The sequence below is a fragment of the Schistocerca nitens genome, chromosome 4 (assembly GCF_023898315.1).
Source record: "Schistocerca nitens isolate TAMUIC-IGC-003100 chromosome 4, iqSchNite1.1, whole genome shotgun sequence".
In the NCBI taxonomy this organism is placed as follows: domain Eukaryota; kingdom Metazoa; phylum Arthropoda; class Insecta; order Orthoptera; family Acrididae; genus Schistocerca; species Schistocerca nitens.
In genome coordinates, this window is record NC_064617.1 from 84,500,963 (window position 1) to 84,521,828 (window position 20,866).

At 40.9% G+C, this 20,866-nt stretch overlaps 1 protein-coding gene across 1 annotated transcript in view; it reads left to right on the forward strand.

Moving 5' to 3' along the window:
• Positions 1–20,866, forward strand: part of LOC126252128 (UDP-glucosyltransferase 2-like) — a 97,417-nt gene that overhangs the window by 30,772 nt on the left and 45,779 nt on the right. The gene's annotated exons all lie outside the window — the stretch shown is intronic.

A 20,866-nucleotide genomic window follows, 5' to 3' on the forward strand; every position in this document is an offset into this window, starting at 1 on the left:
ATACCCAAAAAGGGAAATAGGAGTAATCCGCTGAATTACAGGCCCATATCACTGACGTCGATTTGCAGTAGGGTTTTGGAACATATACTGTGTTCCAACATTATGAATTACATCTAAGAAAACGATTTATTGACATATAGTCAGCACGGATTTAGAAAACACCGCTCTTGTGAAGCACAACTAGTTCTTTATACTCATGAAGTAACGAGTGCTATCTACAGGGGATGACAAATTGATCCCATATTTTTAGATTTCCAGAAGGCTTTCGACACCGTTCCTCACAAGCGTCTTCTAACCAAACTGCGTGCCTATGGAATATCGCCTCAGTTGTGCAACTGGATTCGTGATTGTCTGTCAGAAAGATCACAGTTCGTAGTAATAGACGGAAAGTCATTGAGTAAAACAGATGTAACATCCGGTGTTCGCCCAGGAAGAGTTATAGGCCCTCTATTGTCCCTGATCTGTAATAACGACAAAGGAGACAATCTGAGTAGCACTATTAGATTGTTTGCAGATGATGCCGTCATTTACCGTCTTGTACAGTCATCAGATGACCAAAACGAATTGCGAAATGATTTAGATAAGATATCTGTATGGCGCGAAAAGTGGCAATTGACCCTGAATAAAGGAAAGTGTGAAGTTATTCACATGAGTACTAAAAGAAATCCGATAAATTTCGATTACCGATAAGTGACATAAATCTTAAGGCTGTAAATTCAACTAAATACTTATTGTTGTTGTTGTGGTCTTCAGTACAGAGACTGGTTTGATGCAGCTCTCCATGCTAATCTATCCTGTGCAAGCTTCTTCATCTACCAGGACCTATTGCAACCTACATCCTTCTGAATCTGCTTAGTGTATTCATCTCTTGGTCTCCCTCTACGATTTTTACCCTCCACGCTGCCCTCCAATACTAAATTGGTGATCCATTGATGCCTCAGGACATGTCCTACCAACCGATCCCTTCTTCTAGCCAAGTTGTGCCACAAACTTCTCTTCTCCCCAGTCCTATTCAATACTTCATCATTAGTCATGTGATCTACCCATCTAATCTTCAGCATTCTTCTGTAGCACCACATTTCGAAAGCTTCTATTCTCTTCTTGTTCAAACTATTTATCGTCCATGTTTCACTTCCATACATGGCTACACTCCATACAAATACTTTCAGAAATGACTTCCTGACACTTAAATCTATACTCGATGTTAACTTCTCTTCTTCAGAAACGCTTTCCTTGCCATTGCCAGTCTACATTTTATATCCTCTCTACTTCGACCATCATCAGTTATTTTGCTCCCCAAATAGCAAAACTCCTTTACTACTTTAGGTGTCTCATTTCCTAACCTAATTCCCTCAGCATCACCCGACTTAATTCGACTACATTTCATTATCCTTGTTTTGCGTCTGTTGATGTTCATCTTATATCCTCCTTTCAAGACACTGTCTATTCCATTCAATTGCTCTTCCAAGTCCTTTGCTGTCTCTGACAGAATTACAATGTCATCGGCGAACCTCAAAGTTTTTATTTGTTCTCCCTGGATTTTAATACCTACTCCAAATTTTTCTTTTGTTTCCTTTACTGCTTGCTCAATATACAGATTGAATAACATCGGGGACAGGCTACAATCCAGTCACACTCCCTTCCCAACCACTGCTTCCCTTTCATGCCCCTCGACTCTTACAACTGCCATTTGGTTTCTGTACAAATTGTAAATAGCCTTTCGCTCCCTGTATTTTACCCCTTCCACCGTTAGAATTTGAAAGAGAGTATTCCAGTCAACATTGTCAAAAGCTTTCTCTAAGTCTACAAATGCTAGAAACGTAGGTTTGCCTTTCCTTAATCTTTCTTCTAAGATAAGTCGTAAGGTCAGTATTGCCTCACGTGTTCCAGTGTTTCTACGGAATCCAAACTGATCTTCCCCGAGGTCGGCTTCTACCAGTTTTTCCATTCGTCTGTAAATAATTCGTGTTATTATTTTGCAGCTGTGACTTATTAAACTGATTGTTCGGTAATTTTCACATCTGTCAGCACCTGCTCACCAGTTTTGTCAGGATTGACTTTGGGATTGTCAGGATTGGCTCTCCCAAGGCTGTCAGTAGTTCTAATGGAATGTTGTCTACTCTGGGGGCCTTGTTTCGACTCAGGTCTTTCAGAGCACTGTCAAACTCTTCACGCAGTATCGTATCTCCCATTTCATCTTCATCTACATCCTCTTCCATTTCCATAATATTGTCCTCAAGTACATCGCCCTTGTATAGATCCTCTATATACTCCTTCCACCTTTCTGCTTTCCCCTCTTTGCTTAGAACTGGGTTTCCATCTGAGCTCTTGATATTCATACAAGTGGTTCTCTTATCTCCAAAGGTCTCTTTAATTTTCCTGTAGGCTGTATCTATCTTACCCCTAGTGAGATAAGCCTCCACATCCTTACATTTGTCCTCTAGTCTTGCCTGCTTAGCCATTTTGCACTTCCTGTCGATCTCATTTTTGAGACGTTTGTATTCCTTTTTGCCTGCTTCATTTACTGCATTTTTATATTTTCTCCTTTCATCAATTAAATTCAATATTTCTTCTGTTACCCAAGGATTTGTACTAGCCCTCGTCTTTTTACATACTTGATCCTCTGCTGCCTTTACTACTTCATTCCTCAGAGCTACCCATTCGTCTTCTACTGTATTTCTCTCCCCCATTCCTGTCAATTGTTCCCTTATGCTCTCCCTGAAACTCTGTGCAACCTCTGGTTTAGTCAGTTTATTCAGTTCCCATCTCCTTAAATTCCCACCTTTTCGCAATTTTTTCAGTTTTAGTCTACAGTTCATAACCAATAGATTGTGGTCGGAGTCCACATCTGCCCCTGGAAATGTCCTACAATTTAATACATGGTTCCTAAATCTCTGTCTTACCATTATATAATCTATCTGATACCTTTTAGTATCTCCAGGATTCTTCCATGTATACAACCTTCTTTTATGAGTCTTGAACCAAGTTTAGGTATGATTAAGTTATGATCTGTGCAAAATTCTAACAGACGGCTTCCTCTTTCATTTCTTAGCCCCAATCCATATTCACCTACTATGTTTCCTTCTCTCCCTTTTCCTACTGACGAATTCCAGTCACCCATGACTATTAAATTTTCGTCTCCCTTCACTATCTGAATAATTTCTTTTATTTTATCATACATTTTTTCAATTTCTTCGTCATCTGCAGAGCTAGTTGGCATATAAACTTGTACTACTGTAGTAGGCATGGGCTTCGTGTCTATCTTGGCCACTATAATACGTTCACTATGCTGTTTGTAGTAGCTTACCCGCAGTCCTATTTTTTTATTCATTATTAAACCTACTCCTGCCTTACCCCTATTTGATTTTATATTTATAACCCTGTATTCACCTGACCAGAAGTCTTGTTCCTCCTGCCACCGAACATCACTAATTCCCACTATATCTAACTTTAACCTATCCATTTCCCTTTTTAAATTTTCTAACCTACCTGCCCGATTAAGGGATCTGACATTCCACGCTCCGATCCGTAGAACGCCAGTTTTCTTTCTCCTGATAACGACATCCTCTTGAGTAGTCCCCGTCCGGAGATCCGAATGGGGGACTATTTTACCTCCGGAATATTTTACCCAAGAGGACGCCATCATCATTTAACGATACAGTAAAGCTGCATGCTCTCGGGAAAAATTACTGCTGTAGTTTCCCCTTGCTTTCAGCCGTTCGCAGTACTAGCACAGCAAGGCCGTTTTGGTTAATGTTACAAGGCCAGATCAGTCAATCATTCAGACTGTTGCTCCTGCAACTACTGAAAAGGCTGCTGCCCCTCTTCAGGAACCACACGTTTGTCTGGCCTCTCAACAGATACCCCTCCGTTGTGGTTGCACCTACGGTACGGCTATCTGTATCGCTGAGGCACGCAAGCCTCCCCACCAACGGCAAGGTCCATGGTTCATGGGGGGAGGACTAAATACTTAGGGATTACAATTTCAAATAACCTATATTGGAACGATCACATAGATAATGTTGTGGGTAGAGCAAACCAAAGACTGCGATTCATTGGCAGAACATTTAGAAGGTGCAACACATCTACAAAAGAAACTGCTTACACCACGCTTGTCCGCCCTATGCTGGAGTACTGATTGCTGTGCGGTGTGGGATCCGCATCAGGTGACGGATGTCATCGAAGAAGTACAGAGAAGGGCAGCTCGTTTTGTGTTATCACGAAATATGGGAGATATTGCCACAGACAAGAAACGTGAATTGGAGTGGCAATTATTAAAACAAAGGCGTTTTTCGTTGCGACGGGATCTTCTCATGAAATTTCAATCACCAATTTTCTCCTCCGACTACGAAAACATTCTGTTAGTACCCACCTACATAGGGAGAAATGATCATCACGATAAAATAAGAGAAATCAGGGCTCACACAGAAAAAATTAAGTGCTCGTTTTTCCCGCGTGTCGTTCTAGAGTGGAACGGTAGCGAGACAGCTTGAGGTGGTTCAATGAACGCTCTGCCCCAGGATATCACAGAACCATCTGTGATTTGATCTTTCATCTCCACAAACAGCTTATTAAACGCCTCATTCGACTTTTGATGCACGCGGAACGTAGTATAATGCGAATATTAAAATCGTCACTGTACCACACTACATTCTTCTTGTTAGCTGTTGCCCAGTTTCTATGTTGCTTGGCCTTTTGCACGCAGCGGCGAGCTGTAATGCCTGCAGTGTGACGTAGTGGTTGTCTGGTGTGCTGCAGGTCGATTTATTTGGTGATAAGGCTATGGTGGTTATTTTTCTATACTTTACACTTCTGGTTGGCGAGAACTTAAATCAACCGTGTATCTGAAGTTGGGCGGGAAAGACTTCTACTGAGTTTTCTTACTCGTAAATTTATATAAAAATACTTGGTTCGTTAGCAGGTGAAAATAGCTCGAAATTGTTAAATATTACGTTATCACGACTTCAAATGGATGTGTCACAGTGGTAAAATACTTTTAAACAACAAAATTTCATTAGCTGTGAATTGTTACGTAAAATGCAAAATCATGACGTCGCTCCATGTCTTACTTACCGTCTTTCGTTTTGCGTCACTTAAATTGGGAGTTATCATAATGATCAGAGCCATGTTCAATAATCACTTTCATGTAATTCACAGTAACGTAATCTACAAAGCTAAGTTTTAATTGCAAAACGATGTCAAATTTCAATAAATCATTTTACTGATTTGTTGATCTCTGTTATTCACTAACAGTTACTGAAAATCACTTCTTATATTACTACCATTGTTTTTTCAAGACTTAACGAACATCACTGACTGATCGTAGTTGCGTAAAATGAAAACTTATTTACCATTAAAAAATACCCAAATTACTGTTCAAATTACTAAACTTTTTGGTTAATTACTCTCTTGCATACAATTGAAACTTTAATCACCGTTACTTCTTTCAACGTAGCAAAAAGTTGCTCGCTGCTTAGTTATTTTAATCGACTCATTTCTTTTATAGGAAAACATTGCAGTTGCTTATCATTCATTACGGTTTCCTCAGGTTAGTAATAATGGATAAGATGGAAGCTACTTTGATAAATTGTCTCAGGTAGAACTGATAAGCAACGCTTCGAAATATTTTGCTATTATTTAGTCAGTAAATTAAGTGCGACGCTAGCTAGCCGTATGCAAGTCTAATCAAATAATTAGTCAGATCTTACTTAATGTTTAGTCGTCGTCGGTTCATGTAAGGCATTGTTCGTTGACATTGTGTGGTATAGGCTCTTCTTACAACTACACAATAAATAAAACTGGACCCACAGCACAATTCACGTTGACTGGTTTCTCTAGAAGTGGTTGTACTGTACCTCATGTACTGTACTGTATCTTATATTGTGCCTGGCCACACCGAGCTTTTACATCTTTTAGTCCCGCTGCCTTACGACCATGTCTCAACACACGCGCCGCCTCACTACTGTCTCCACTGTTCTTTGTACGCGACTCCACTGTTTCACATCTCAACACCGCTCTACACTAGAATGAAAAGCCAGTCCAAGTAGCAAATTTTTACTTTTTATTCATTCGATGACTAGTTTTGGGCCGAGACCCATTTTCACTTCATCATAACATAGTCGAAAATGGCATTTCCGAAAAAAAAATGGCTCTAAGCACTATGGGACTTAACATATGAGGTCATCAGTTGCCTAGGCTTAGAACTACTTAAACTCAACTAACCTAAGGACAGCACACACATCCATGCCCGTGGCAGGATTCGAACCTGCGACCGCAGCAGCAGCGCGGTTCCGGACTGAAGCGCCTAGAACCGCTCGACCACAACGGCCGGCGGCATTTCCGAATATGTCGAAAATGTGCAATGATCGTTTACATTGCATACAGATAACTATAGCGTTCTACACTGATTTGACGGAGCGCCCGCGCGATCAGCGACACTTCACTAGGCTCTTTGACAATAACTTATAATCCTGAATAACCCAGCGTGTGTACATACAGCCAGCTTTCATTTAATATTCTCTCAAATTTACAATATAAAAGCGTATAACATTTCAACATTTCATAACGAGAAAATATTATTTCAACTGCACAACATTTGCTTCACACAATAAACACATCGGAACATCAAAATCGCAGCGAAAAAATTAGTAACCCACAGAGTTCTTGTGTTACACAGTGACCCCATTGAGCCTTACCATTTCTCCTTTCAGATTTTCTAGATGTTCTAACATATGACATTCCAATTAGGCAACGTAAATGCTGCCGCCTACACGGACAGTAATTGGAATACCAACAGTCCATCGATATCACGGTCTATATTTTCAGAAGAACAACGAATTCCAAACGAGCAGCGAGTCAGCCACATCATCAGTGTTTTCCGTAGATTCTGATCAGTACGCGACGATATTTGTGAAATGATCTGACCGAGTCGCCAGACACAACCGTTGGGATGACGTGACGTGTTTCGCAGATGTGTGTATTTATTGGCAGGCGGAGCCCAGCAGTGGTTCGAGAACAACGAAGAGAAGCTCAGTAGCTGGGATAAATTCCAGGTCGTACTGAAGAGAACGCTTAGCGACGATCAGCAGCAAGTCAACAATTAAAGTCCAGCGCCCATCGTCAGGGAAAACGACACAGTCATACCAGAGTGGTTTGAAAAGTTTTCGGAATCACCACCAGAGGTCAGCGCCAGCGCAATGAGTTCTTCAAGTGACGTTCATTGCACTGTTGCCTCTAAACACGTGCCACGTCAGTGCTCATGGTAGAGAGCTGTGGTAGTGACGTGTCTCTGTTGTTGTTTCTGCGTAGTGATTTGCGAAGATGGAATAAATTGAGATTCAAGCAGTGATTAAGTACTTTCTAAAGAAAGGTATGAAAGCAAGGGACATTCATGCCGCTTTCCAAATACACTGGGAGACTCTGCTCCTTCATATACAACTGTCGCCAAATGAACAAATGTATTTAAATTTCGTCGGGGAGCTTAGATGATGATCCACACAGTGGTCGGCCAAGATATGTCACAACTCCAGAAATCATTGCAAAAGTGCACAATATAGTCATGGAGGATCGCCAATTGAAAGGGTGTGAAATTGCTCGTGCTTACCAGACGTCATCTGAAAGGGTATTTTAACTGAAGAATTAGAAATGAAAAAAATTATCTGCAAGATGTGCCACGACTCTTGACGCTGGATCAAAAACGCATGAAAATGGCCATATTGGAACAATGTTTGGCCTGTTTTAGAAGAGATGAACAAGATTTTTTGCGCCGGTTTGTGACCACACATGAAACTTGGGTCCACTACTATACTCTAGAGACAAAACAACAGTCAAAGCAGTGGAAACATGCTGATTTTCCACCACCAAAGAAAGCAAAGATAGTTCCTTCGGTGGGAAATGTTATGGCATCAGTGTTCTGGAATGCAAAGGGGATCCTGTTTGTAGATTATCTCGCTGCTGGGCAAACAATTCCTGAAGAATATTATGCCAGCCTCCTGGACCAACTGCAACAAAAGATACGCGAGAAAAGGCCAGGTTTAACAAGGAAGAAAGTCATCTTCCATCAGGACAATGCGCACCCTCACACATGTGGCGTTTCCATGGCAAAATTAGACGAACTAAGGTACGGATTGTTGCCACACCCGCCTTATTCATCTGATATGGCTCTATCAGACTTCCATTTCTTCCCAAAACTAAAAATTTTTCTTGGTGGACGAAGATTCACTTCAAACAAAGAGTTGACAACTATTTTGCAGGCCTCTAGGAAACTCATTTTCGAGATGGGATCAAGGCACTGGAACATAGTTGAACCAAGTGCATTAATCTACAAGGAGACTACATTGAAAAATTAAAAAAAGTGTCAGTGATGTAAGTACTTTTTTTCTATTTTATTCTGAGAACTTTTCAAACCACCCTCGTAAATGCAGAGTACTTTGGCCATATGCCAGGTTCCGCATCAAAATATGACAGAACCTGACAAAAGTAACACACTTGATGAAGGGAGTCGCATAAGACGTGTACCCAGTTGTCACAACAACCGAGTTATTCAACAAGTGGTGCCAGCACATCGGGAGCTTGCAAGAGAAAAAGAGTCGGACGGAACAAGTATGAGCGACTCCCTAATGTGGCCCTTTGGCAGTTGAGGAAGTGCACCGCTACCTCGTCTCTTTCATATGCCACGTAATGAGAGATGAAATACTGCATTTTATAGCAACAAGAACTGTCGGATAAACTAAGCAAGAAATAGCAGTCAAGAATGTCGACCCAGTACATCAGGAGGTTTTAGAGATTGTTGTAAAAGAGATGTGTCGATCGTTAGCACAAATCCTCGCCACCAGCCAAATGTGCAAGGAAATTCGGCCAACCTGGACTTACGCCACAGCTATCAAACGACGACCCAGCACCCGACTACCACAAGTATGACCAGCTCCTCCACCATATATTACGCCCCACAGAAGAACGGACATTTGGAGGAGAGAGGAGAACAAGCCTGTGTGTTTCCACTATTGACACCCAGGACACGTTTGTAAGTTACACAGCCGCTTGATTCAGTTAAATTAAGTGAGGCGACCATATGTAGATAATAGCCACTCATATAGCCTCTGAATTGAGGTCAGATAAATGAGGCGACCATCTTCGGAAATGGATGCCAGTCACAAAGGATCTCATCGACATCACCATTCATGGCCAACCTGTCTGCAGGCCAGTTGACTCATGGGCTTCATGTCAGGTGCTTATTGTCATCAGCTATAGAAGACTATGTTCCATGACACAAAAGCGATTGTGCTGAAAGTCGTAACTGAGAAATATGTCCACCCAACAGGACAGTGCAAGGTGAGAATAACTGTCAATGACAGAACACAGCCCTTGAAATTTCTCATTTTAACAGACTGTAGACATAAAGTTATTCTCATATGAGACTTCTTGCAGTCATAACAAGCACTCACAGACTGTAAGTAGTGAGGCAGAGCCGAAGCTAGGACAGCCTGCATTGTTGCCAAATTTATTCAAGGTGGTGGCTCCCCCACATCCCCCTCACACCCTGGTGGTAGATGTGGCAATGTCACATTTTCATGTCACCAGCTCTACTCCTCCCACTGCGCACTTACCCTCTCCTCCTAGACTTCTCCCCTCCCCTCCCCCACAAACCTTCCTCTCCCGCACTTCTACTCTCTCCACACCCACTTGTGAATTGGTGAGAAAAAAGCCTCAGTCTTGCTAAGCTGCTGGAGAAAAAGGATGTAAGGCAACGTTTTCATTTATTTTCTTTATTTATTTTTGAGGGTGTTATCCTCCTAAAGAATTTCCTAAATTTTAGGTGGGGAAACCGAACTGAGAATTACCCTACAGCATGTGTGCTTGAAATTGGCGATACGATAGAAAAACACCCACTAATCGTGAAACAACAGTGCCCTATAGAAAAACGCTCTGAAAATTGCTCTAAAAACGATGAGTGAAACAAAACCATAAACTGGAACACACATCGAAAAACTTTGAAGCAAAAACGCTTGCTACAGAGGTTAACAGATAAAAAAAAGCCCCGAAAATTACTGAGTGCTACCACATCAGAGGTTATAAATGCTAATAACGCAATGCACACAACCATGACACCCACCACTCTGAAATATGATCGCATATTTAAAAAAATCACGCATGGAGTAGCATATTCCAGCTGCCTGCACATGTCCAGCTGACTTCATGGCTCACTACTGTCTGATGCCCAGGGCAAGGAGGCTGATATACCACCACCTTGTGATGGGGTCAGGCAAGCGCTACCTGAACTAGTGCATTGTCAGGGACAGCTATCGTATCAGTCTGCTGTGGTCTGTAATGTGCTACCTGCTCCGTCTTTTGTCTCATTATGTGCTCGCAACCAGATAGGGGAGTCCCTCACCATGCAGTCCTCCACTACCTGCTAATGGCTGCAGTGTCACTGCTCGGTCGTGTGTTTGGGACCCCTTGCTGTGAGGCCTCCATGTCCCCCTTTTCTGCTGCCACAGATGACTGCTGTTCCGATCTGTGTTTCCCAGATCTATATCAATTATACCAGGGAACTGGGACCTATACCTTTGTCTGGAACAGATCAAACTATTTCACTATCAAGGGCGATACCGATCTACCAGCAACTTCTAGGAAGGATTATGCTATTGCCCACCTCACACAGGAACCAGAGGCACCCCAGAAAAGTATGCAGCTACTTCCTTGGTGTGTGAGAACACGCAGTTTTGTCTGAAAAACGACAATTTATCTCGCTAGCGGTCTACCTCAAAGGTTTGAAGACCACTCAGTAGAAGTCGGTGGCTCTGTGCTTGTCAAAGATGATGCAAATACATGCATGTCCAGCATTTATCTGCAGACTTGTTCTAATTTGTTGGTCACTGTTCCTGCAATCCTATTGGGTGTTGGGGAAATAGGTTGGTGATCAGATTTCAAATATACCCTTGTCCTGTTGCAGTCACCCTCATTCAACCTCTGTCTACAGCTACTCTGTCTCGCCACTAGGATGAAACGCTCTTCATGAACATCTTCAACCTGCGGCAATCCCAGCTGCAGACGCCTTAGGCTGGATGGAGGTGAATTACTGTGTAAGTACATTTTTCCACCTTCAATGTGTGGTTGTGGTCAGAGTTAGGAACAAGTGACATTCTTTAATGAAACGACTGTTATCTCATCAGATTCAGTATCATGCATTAAACGAGTGTTATTTCGTGTTAAGACATCCCAGAAGAATTTCTCTGCACATCTTCAGCTTGTGTATTACCCATGCCAAAGATACTTTTCAGTGCTTCCCACTGCTGATGCCTCTTCCTATATCTGCGTGAAACTTTTATGGTCGTTTGTCTGAATTAGTGCCAAGTTGAATTATAGTAGTTCTCTCTCCCCCTCCCACCCTCTCTCTCTCTTTGTGTGTGTGTGTGTGTGTGTGTGTGTGTGTGTGTGTGTGTGTGTGTTAAATCGATTTAAAATTACTTAGGAACAAGAAGCTCTCGTTAAAAACAAATACGTTATTTTGCACCATGCCTTTCATGTTTTTGTATTTAGTATCTCTATATTTTTGGTGAATTTAGTAGTTCTGTGTTGTACAAGTCTTTTTTTTCTATTCATTGCAGCCTACATCCATGAAGTGCAGGAGCAGTTAATTCGTCAGCTGGAACCTGAAAGAGATGTGGTGGTTACACAACCCCAGAAATAGCTTCCTCCAGCCATGCTTCCACCGGTACAGCAGTCTTGGAAGTACATAATTATTTCATCTGCGAATCTTGTAGTACATTTACATTAGAAGAAGAATGAGTTTGCATTTCTGTTTGTTTTCTTGTTAAGTACACGATCTGGACCAATTACATGCGGTTCTTCAGAGACATCACAATGGAGAGTCACTTTCACAACCATCACGTCAAGACCCAGACATCATGTTTCGTAGGAGCAGTATATGTTCCAGAAAAGAATGTTTGCAGTTCCAGTTGTTCTTGTTACAGTGGACATAGACCAATGGCTCCATGAGAGTGGCGAGATGTTGGAGAAGTTAATGGAGCAGCAATAACTCCCAGAACCAAACTCGACAATGCCAGACTGAGTGGGGAAAGTGGTGGGAGAGCAGGGTTACTGTAAACCCCAACCCTGCCAATGCCCAACTGGTCTATGGATGTCACAGATGCAGACATCTGGGACCAGATATCATCTTGGGCAGATTGCCAACTAGGTAATTATTGTATATAATCAGTGTTCTTTCTTTCCTTGCAGTGTAGTAGTAGCATGCAGGTATACTTATTCTCTCTCTCTTCACGGGCTATACCATTACAGTACACTGTGGCATGGGTGCAAAGGCAGATGGTAATGCCAACAACAAAACGCTGCCCCATTACGCATGCCTCGTCCAGCAGAACGAGACTTGCAGCAGCATGGGATGCAGCCACCTCCACTAACCACATTCTCCCGTCCTGCTGTGGCATCCATTTCGACTCTAACTGCTCTGGCTGGCAGAACACTGCCACCAGCTGGAGTAGCTGCATCATCTAGCTGATCTGCATTGCCCCAGCTAGGCCGCTCCCACTGGCTGATGCAGGTTAAATCTCACCGCCTCCATCTCGCAGTCCTGCATTGCACCATACCAGCTGTTCTCGCTGGGGTAACGAAGGCCGCCAACAGTAGCCTACCACTAATAGTGTTTCAACGGTAGGCAGCAGCTCCTTCCCCTGTCCTAATAGTGATGGGCATCAGGTCAGTAACATCATGCCAGAGCTAAGCTACCTGGTGACTGCAGATGCTTTTGACGAGCGTATCTCATTCTCCAGGACTGAGAACCGATCAAGGGATTATAAAGACCCAACAGGGTTTCTGAACGCTTGCTTCCCCCTGCTGGAGAGAGAGATTACTCAGCTCGTCAGTCATCCACACTACCCCTCCATTACGTGCAGTGCAGTGCTGTGCTGCAAGCTCACACATCCCTCAAAACACAGTGGTGCTGTAGAGGAGAGCAGCATCGTCTACATTTGGGGGAGAACCGATGGAGTGGTAACGCTAACGACCTCATTCGTTACGTGGATTAAAGATTTCACCTTGAGTGCAACAAGGTGCAATTTTTCCGAGGTGGAACATGGAGGGTCTGGTAAAGCACTCAGCTGAGTAATACACCTCGACATCAATATGTATGTCCATGATCCAGTCAATGGCAAGTACAGCAATATCAAGCTTCCTGACGATATAGCTAACGAGAAGACATCTATTAATGTGAAAAATTACGATGAATATCGCTTCGTGTGGTCTCTCCTGGCTTGTAAGAGAAATTATAAAGCGCACCCAAAGTGCTTAACTCGATACAGTCATAATATTGACGTTTGTGGTTTTTATAACTTTAACGGTATAGAATTTTCTGTAAAATCGCAGGACGTTCCTAAATTTGGGGCACAGAATCGTGACACATTGGTTCATAGTTATACCCTGGGCAAGTGCAGTTCAAATGATTGTATATTATCGAACCATACTCTCAGACCTGTCCATTTTTTTTTAATTTGCGTGTCGGCGTAAAATACATGTGTATATGCTTCTATTGTCAGATGATTAAAATAAAGAGAAAAATAATTATCATTACTGCTGGATTAAGGACATTTCCCACCTTCTTTCCACCCAACTAAGTAATCCTGGCATCAGGATTACTTAGTTTTGCCTAAGATGTGTCAGTGCTTTTTCCTCAGACGAGCTCTTAGTAAATCATCAAATTAACAGCTCAGCCAGGAAACCAGTACATGCTGTCATGCCCACTGAAGAATACAAAATCTTGAAGTTTAAGAATTCCTACCATCAGGAGCGTTGCCCTTTTGTAGTGTACGCTGAGTCTGAGTGCCTCCTCGCTCCTGTGACACAATGTGAATGCGGCCTTACAGCCTCGAATACCACCTTCACCGAGAAACACATATCGTATGCAGTAGTGTACCAGGATGTATGTTCATATGAGTCAAGTCGTAGCAGCTATATGTTGGGAATAATCTTGCGATTTAGGTGCTCACAGAGTTGGAAAATCTTTCACGAGAGATTGATAAACTATGCAGCACCGAAATTTCCATGTCCGAGTCAAAGGAGAAGGATGATTTGTAAAAGAAGACAGTTGACTGTCATATCTAGAAGCAGCCATTAGATTGGAAAGCGGAAACTCCTCATAGGACAATTTTCATCTAACGGAGAAGTTCCAGAAAGCCACTCATAACACACGCAACTGGAAGTGTGAATTACCACCATGCATACCTGTCTCTTTCCACAGTTTGCGTGGTTATGATTCACACTTTCTTGTTGAGTACTTGGACGATTTCTGTATGGAGAAAGATCAGGTCAGTGTCCCGCCTGAGAGCGTTAAGAAATACATTTCATTCTCCAGACGAATGATGCCAAGAATTGCTCTCCGCTACGTTTTATGCAGGCACCACTCCAGAAACTTGTTCAAATTCTTCCTCCGCAGAATATGCACATTACTCGAGCTGCTTACTCCAATGACATAGTGTTTCATCTTGTGACAAGGAAGAAGGTTTACCCATATAAGTATCTGGATTGTATGGGAAAACTCAAAGACACCAGTCTACTCAACACAACTGCATTCACCAGTAATCTTATAGGCGATATCATATCGGATGCACAATACGTGCATGCTGTGCATGTTTAGCAGAAGTTTTACATCCCAAATTTGGGAGAGTATGCAAAACTTTACATGGACATGGACGTGCACTTGCTTTCCGATGTTTTAGAGAATTTCTGGAGTGTATGCATGACCACCTTACGCTCTTAACCCTGCATTTTATTACACAGCACGAGAATCAGTCAATAGTTCGATGCTAACCATCGTTTTCTTGCGCATGACATCCCAAGACAATTAACGTGGTGATTTGTCAAGGACTCGTTCGAGGAAAAAGCATTAGACATCTTAAGCAAAAGTACCGTCTGTGGCCATGTTTACGCAATTGGGCGGAAAGGTGGGAAATGTCCCTAATACAGCGATAATGATAATTACTTTTCTCCTTACTTTTCTCATATGAGAATAAAAGCATGTTCACATGTATTTTACCCTGACATACAAATTTTTAAAAAATTGATGGGAATGAAAGTATGGTTCGAAAATATACAGTCATTTGAACTGCACTTGCCCAGGGTATAAATGTGAACCATTATGTCATGATTCTGTGCCTCAATTTTTAGAACGTCCTGGGATTTTACAGGGAATTCAATACCGTTACAGTTATAAAAACCACAGACATCACTATTATGACTGTATCGAGTTAAGCACTCTGGATGCGCCTTATAATTTCTCTTACAAGCCAGGAGAGACCACGCGAAGCAATATTCATCGTCATTTTTGACATTAATAGATGTCTTCTCGTTAGCTGTATCGTCAGGAAGCTTGATATTGCTGGACCCACTATAAAATAAATAAAATAAAATATAATAAATAAAATATTTCAATTATTCACTATTTGTGATGTATATGATTGTGATTGGTTGTAATAAATGTTTGCTTATCTGGAACGTGGACGTTTAATTATTCGGAATCAGACGCTTGACAATGGCTATTTGGTAAAGGCAATGTTACTCGTAGTTGACCGTGAAATAAAACTGAAATAATCGGACTTCGTAATTAAATCGTTTCCAAAGACTGCTGCGGTAGGTACGGACTCATAATCTAATCTCAATATTACAATGATTTGCCAGCCATGCCAATACGTCGTACAGAGGTGATTGTCTACTGAACATAAAAAAGTTACATAGTTAGTTAAATCAGATATATTCAATGAAATTGCCTACAGTTCATAATCCTACTTACTTTTACAAATACAAATTCTTTTCAGAATCGAGTGCCTAGTGTGGTTGCAACTCGCAGTATTCTTCTATAACATGAAAATATGGCGGTGTGCCAGACAATAAAATAAAATACGTGCTTCTCGCACCACTTCTACCAGAGCTCTCACTTCTTAATCAAACATAAGAGTAACGTAATTATGCTTTTGTTTTATCAGCGACACAGCGCTGCAGTTGTGTGCCATAGGCTTTATTTATTTGTCACTGATTATTTATTTAATTAATATTTCGCGTTTCCGCGGAAACTCACGCTCGGCATGCAAATGTGCCTTTATATTGCCCCCTGAATTGCGAGGCGAAAGGACACACCTGTAGGCGAGCAATTCACCTAAAGGCACAAGAAAATCTAAGTTATCTACAACTATTTACATGACTTACATTACACACATTATACACATTATGTACAAAATTTGAATGACGCGGGTGCGCCGTAAAAGTTCTTATGTTGGCAGATAGAGTGCGCGCATGCGCAGAAGCGTCTGTGTGACTCCGGCACTGCCGTTATATTGTACAGTTAGATCACGCGGCACAGTATTGCAGTTCATATTGTTCGTGTGCGCGCGTTTCGAAATCGTTGCACAAAGAAAATATTCAAGCAAGATTTCATATGAAGACTACATTCTATGACAGGTAACTTAGTTTTAAATTTACAATATTTGTTATAACACAATACAACTTAGATTGTTGAATGTTTCTTAGTTACATAGTATTGTTTTGAAATACTTCAAAGAAAAATGTCCGTATGTTTCAGGTGCGTTGACCTATACACATCGTGACGTTATTTCAGTTCATATTCACCTCCTGCACAATAATTTTTTACAGGTTAGTGTCGTCGTGGTAAAGTTTTTTGATCACAGTAACATCGTTGTATAACAACGTGATTAATACATAAGCGTGTCCATTTCCCATTTCCATTATAGTCGTTGTGCTACAGTTCGTTGTGACAAAAAGCATTGTTTATTACAGATCTGACGTGACCCGTCGAGTAATTGGTCCACGTGCAGTTCGTTTTTTACATTCCGTGGAAGCTTGGTTGCAGAACCTCGGACGGCACATAGCTGGCGTCGATCCTTGGACAGTCCAGGTAAGAGTGTCCGTCACATTTCGAGAACATTTCATTCCCTGAAGTTCCAACCAAAATTCTTCCACCCGTCGTGTTGTTTTCTGGACAGGCACTTTGTGTCCATTTAATCCAGTTAACATCTTGAAGTTAGGTACTGTAGTAATGTCACTAGACGATGCACGAATTATGCACTTCACATTTTCAGTTTTTTTTTTTTTTTGCTGAATATAGCTCACCTAAATGTTCGTAGTTATTAATCAAAGAAATGGTTCATCGCGTTTACATAGGTACGATGCATAATGAATGGCATTAACCGTTTCTTTCACATAGGTTTCTGCGTGGTTGCAGAGTTAGTAATGTTCGTTAATGTCCGTGAACAGTGGTTCACTATGCAATGTCTTTTTGGCACTCGTTTTGTTCCAATTTTTTTTACATAGTAACAGTTACATTATACATCATTGAAAGAAAAATAAACATGAGTAATCGTACATATAGCCGGCCGAAGTGGCCGCGCGGTTAAAGGCGCTGCAGTCTGGAACCGCAAGACCGCTACGGTCGCAGGTTCGAATCCTGCCTCGGGCATGGATGTTTGTGATGTCCTTAGGTTAGTTATGTTTAACTAGTTCTAAGTTCTAGGGGACTAATGACCTCAGCAGTTGAGTCCCATAGTGCTCAGAGCCATTTTCGTACATATACACGTCACATATTTTCTTAGCATAAACATAATTCAGTTGCACATAAACATGTTTACATCATCATTACATAGCTATGGGTTATTACATTGTGTCACATTTGATTACATGAATTGCAGATAATTACGTCCTCTTTAACGGTTTTGCTGGGATTTTATCGATGTTTTTTGTGATGTCATCTGAAATTAAGATAGGTTAGACACAACATTCATTACATCAGTAGGCAAGACCAGGCATTTTCACTACTCAACAAATATTCAAAATAATAAGAGACGGAAAACTGTTCGATTCCTCGCGTTTTGTGCGTGTGTGTATAGTGTCTGTGTGGCCTTGACTACTGATAGATGTTTTTCGTGTTGAGAGATGTGCGTCTAATCTATTTTTCGAAGTAAAAGATCGCTTCACAGATGACGTCTGTCGGTTCGTCAGGTGTCATACCAAGTCAGTGGTACCTACAGTAACAAATGTTTCGTGAAAAATTAATATATCATTCACTGCTACGTAAACATAAATTTTATTTTAATATTCCGTCTTCCAGGTGGTGGCGCGCGCTGAAAGAAGAGTTCTTCTGCCTTCAACTGCGTCACTGGAACCGCTGAAATGAAAATTTCTATACTACTTATTATCTGTGTTGTAGCAACAGAGTTCTTCGAGTTGCTTAGCAATGTTTTGATGGGTATGACTTTGACATTATTCCGCATGAAATGCTCTAAGATCTCGGTGTGTGTATAGCCCAATAATTTTGTTAGTTCTACGATGTTGTAACAGATACGCACCAGGATGCGGTATGTTAATAATTATATAAGGTCCTTCATATAGCAGACGCCACTTAGCGTTGCGTCGTTTTAGTGCTACAGATTTATGATGAGTACGAAGTAGTACAAGCATTCCTACCTCGAATTTTTGTTTTCTTTTTATTGTGTTTCTGTGATGTTTGTTTCGTATCTGTGCGTGATGTGTCAGCGTAGTCAAAATTTGTTTTATTTTCTGTTCTGGTGTGATTTCCTTGTCTGACAACTTAGGTAATGGTTCTATCCACTGATCGTTCTGTTTGCAATTGAACATGATCTCGTTAGGTGTGTAATTTGTATCGTAAATATTTAAGTTATTGTGTACGTCTTCGAAAAGACTTAGGTAGGACACCCAATTAGTATGTTTTGATGAAATATAGGTCCTCATGAATCGGTTTAATTCTCGGAAAAGTCTCTCAGTCGCGTTACATTGTGGACTAAACCTCGAAATAAATATACTTTTAATGTTATTGTCCTTCAAGAAATTTCTCCATTTGTACCCAGAGTAGTATGCTGCATTATCTGACAGAATTGCTTTAGGTTTTCCCATGTGCGTCAGGTAATCACTTGAGAATCTTCGTATTATAGCACTTGCAGTGGCGGATTTTAAAGCATAAAGTTTTACATGTTTAGAAAATATATCGTAAAAAGCTAAGATATATTTGACGCCTCCAGAGCTTGCTGGATGCGGTCCACTGATGTCAGTACACAGAATTTCCAGGGGTTTACTGGGTAAAATAGAATGTAAATCTGTTTTTGTGGATAAATTCTGAGGTTTTGATTTTTGACATATGACACATGTTTTCAGTTCCCTGTAAATTTTTCTTCTCATATTGCTAAAATAACAGTATGTGCTGATCTTTGCTAAACACCTTTTCGTCCCATAATGACCCCAAACTAAGTGTGTGTGCCAAATCAGATTACGTTCAGACTCTTTGGGAATGCATACACACCAGTTAGTAGCATTCGGATGTCGGCGATAAAATAACACATCATTGTGTAACTTGTAATACTTAGTCAAAGGATGATTGTGTTTTTCTACCAGTAATGTTATTATCTTATACCAGTGAGGATCAGATTTTTGTAATTCAGCCATGTTTCTGCACATATCAATATAATATTGGTGATACTGCTTATCTTGCATTAAGAGAATCCTGTAGTCATTTACATTTTCCAAGTCACTGTTGGTATCATTCATACCTTGTGGAAGTCTAGACAAAGCGTCTGCAATGGTGTTGTCCTTACCTCTTATGTATTTAATTTCAAAAGAGTAATTCTGAAGTGTAACTGCCCATCGTGATAGTCTAGGATGTACAAGTTTACAAGTTAACAAAAATGTCAGGGCCTGGTGGTCAGTGTAAATTACTGTATGTTTTCCAAATAAATAATAATTGAATTTCTTGAATGCCCATACTATGGAAAGTGTTTCTAACTCAGTAGTGGAGTATGTACGCTCACATTCAGATAAAGTACGACTCGCAAACCCAATAATTCTTATCTGTTCCTTTTCTTTATTCTTTACAACTTGAAATAAGCAACATCCCAAGCCAGTACGTGAAGCGTCACAAGTCATACAAAAATCTAAATTGAAATCTGGATGGCTCAATAAGTTTGCATTCACTAAGGCATGTTTAATTGTATTAAAGTCATTCTGGCACTGTTCTGACCAGATCCAAACTTGATTCTTTCTGAGTAGATTTAGCAGATGTTTACTGTTCAAAAGTGGTTGTGGCAAAAAACGTCTGAAAAATGAACATAGCCCAAGGAATGATTTTAACTGCTTTTTAGTTCGAGGGCTAGGAAAGTTTCTGATAGCATCTAATTTACTGGGATCAGGACGTATGCCCTGTGAATTAATGATATGTCCTAAATATTTTATCTCACTGCAACCAAACTTTGATTTTCTAAGATTGGCTGTGACTCCAGCTTGTGCAAATTTTTCTAAAATTCTTTGAAGTGTGTCAACGTGTTCATTCCAAGACTGTGTAGCTATCAGTATATCATCTACATAGTGTGTGACTGTCTCAACTAAATCGTCGCCAAGCACGGTATCCAGGGCTGTAATGAATACCCCAGAACTGACATTCATTCCGAAAGGTAGAACACAAAACTGATAGGTTCGCCCCCCGAACATAAATGCAGTATATTTCCGAGAATCAGGAGTGATACCCACCTGCCAAAATGAATTAGCGAGATCTATTGTGGAAAAATATTTTGCATCTAGAAATTTCTGTAATTGCTCTTCTAAATTTTCGGGTTTTGTGTGAACTGGTAAAATTATTTCATTAATTGCTCGTGCGTCTAACACTAATCTAATGCTTCCATTTGATTTTTTGACAACAAGTAGAGGACTACAGTAAGGTGAGGTGGATGGTTCAATGACCTTCCAGTCTAACATTTGTTTTAATTCTTGCCACACAGCAGGTCGTTGAGATAACGGTACGTTATATGTCTTGTGGTAGAAGATCTTGTGAGGCTTAACTTCA